Source organism: Anopheles coluzzii, chromosome 2 (assembly GCF_943734685.1).
Source record: "Anopheles coluzzii chromosome 2, AcolN3, whole genome shotgun sequence".
NCBI lineage: Eukaryota > Metazoa > Arthropoda > Insecta > Diptera > Culicidae > Anopheles > Anopheles coluzzii.
In genome coordinates, this window is record NC_064670.1 from 50,340,461 (window position 1) to 50,342,961 (window position 2,501).

Sequence of the window (2,501 nt, forward strand, 5' to 3'; positions counted from 1 at the left end):
TTCTTCTTCTCTCCCTCCTCCTCTTCTGTTATTTGACTCTGCTCAAGCAAAGGTAAAAAATGGGATTTTGCCCGCTCGCACTCTCCTCATGACAGAGGGTAACAAAAAAGAAAACCAATGCATATTCGAGAGGAACAATTTACTCGCATTCACACAAACACACACACACCAACACAATTTGTCTGGTGTGCACGCGCTGGCGCACTCTTCACCGTACCGTTTCAACGGCAGCGAGCTGAAACAAACGAACATTCGGTCTCTCACTCGCACTCGCACACTCAATACGTCTACCTTATCATCGCACGAGCAGCGTGTAAATCCAACCGAAAAGAGGAGGAAAACAATGAAAAAGAAAATCGAACGCGAATCCCCTCCACTGTGCTTCGTCGCACACATTCTTACTGGCGTTCAGCGCATGCGTGTGGTTTCGCTGTGTGTGCATGCTTGCAACGACGTGTGTATGCATGTGTGCATGAGTTGATGGAATAAGAAAAAAAGCATTTGAAAAGAGCCGTGCGTTAGAGCAGGGTGGAATCTTTTTCAACAGCATGAGCCCTTGCCTAGCGATGTGCGCAAGAGAGAGAACAGCTAACGAATCTCATTATCTTTTACGGCCGACCAAATATGGATTGAAAGGAAGGGAAAAATGGGAATACATGCAGCGGTGAAACGGAGGGGTAGGGAAAGGTAATTCCAACATCCGGACCCTCATACCCAGCCAACACTCTCTGAATCTGAAGGGAAAAATATAAAAATGGACCGCTGCCAACGCTTCTCTGCCTGCAGCAATGGCGACTGCGCAATGCTGCCAACGCCGGTTGAACATGAGGCAAAGAACAGGGGAATGAGAAGAAGGGCGAATGAAGCGTTCCCTTATGTCTGTCAGCGACATTCCTTTTATCAACCCCTCCTCCTTTCCCCCTGCGTCTTTTCCTACACATTCTACCTTTCTTCATACTATTTTCCCGCTTCAACACAGCAATGCAGCGCCTTTGTTCGTCTGGTTGAAAAGAGAGGTTTGCGTTTGCCCCTGTCGATGAACTCTTCGTAAAAAAAACAACACTCTGACTAGGCCCGGGCGTACATGTTTTACACGTATACTCATCGGTTATTTTCAATCCTGATCGGAGTGGGGTAGAAACGACGCTGCCAAGATAGGGGAATGAGGGAGGTTATAGAAAAAAGGGTATGTGCTGGAACAGCGTTTCAGCAGAAGGGGAACATAATTTTGATCCATTGTGCGATTACGATTGCTTGAATGCACTAGCAATGTGTGTATGTGTAGCAGTGTGGCAGCGTGCGTGTGTGTGTCTTTCAGTTGGAAAAAGAAGAGAAAAAAACAGAAAAACGCCCTGAAATATTTTAGGGACTAGAATAGGCTGGGAAATCGTTCTACCGATGTTTGGTTTCTTTTTCTTATCCTGACGAACGCAGAACAGGAACAGATTAAAAAATGACGATGACAAATATGCCCAATACCTTACGTTTCACTGGAACTCTTCGAATTGCATGACATCCGCAATCAAGAACAAAAAAATAATATTAGAGCAAAAACAATTATTTGAGACTTTTTGTATTAAAACTTATCACCATGTAACTTAAAAGCACCAAGATAAAATATACCAAGATTAAAATGCTAGAGTAGCCTAGCTAAGAATTGATATGAGCCTGATTCTGTAGAAGGCAATACAGTTGCTAATGCGGCAATACTCAGTTTGATGCGATAAGACTATTTCTAATAGTTACCAAACATCATTCATCAGAAGTACAACAATAATGTAATTAATCCTATTTAATTGTTACACATTGCTCTCTTAGGCACCACCGTCCAATGCATTTGTCTTCAAAAAAGCCAAGAGACTGATCGATCATCTCGATCCATCACTTTATCGAGAACAAAAAAGCACCACGATCAAAGAATGAAACCATGAAATTTCTCATTCTCTCTGCCTTCGTCTATCCCGCGTTCGCAGCTCCAGTACTCACAGCATGCGGGGCAAGAGACCTATTATCCCTGCAGGATCTGTAGGGGCGCGCGCAAAGCCAGCCCGGCCGAGTAAGCCATTATTATTATTAATGTCCATTTTCCATTTTTCCCTCACACCGTTGGTCACCACTGTTCCCTAAATTTATCATCTGTTCCATTTTCGCCTAAGTCATTGCATGTCCTCCGCACCCTTACTGATGATGACGACACGCATTCCCCCTTTGGACTTTGAAGCTAAGGGAGCATTCTACTCAGATCGATGTGTGCACAAAGGAGATATGTGAATTATATCTAGAAAAATATTTGAAGTTTGCAATTTTCCTTTTAGAATTTTTTTTTAATTCTGTCCAGTAATTCATTTTTTCAAGCAACAGGAATGACACAATTTAGTTGAGATCGTAAAACCAAAATTCCTGTATAAATAGATATTCTGCTTCTTCTTCTTCTTATTTGGCTCAACAACCGTTGTTGTCAAGGCTTGCCTATGTCACTAATGGGGTTGGCTTTTAGTGAC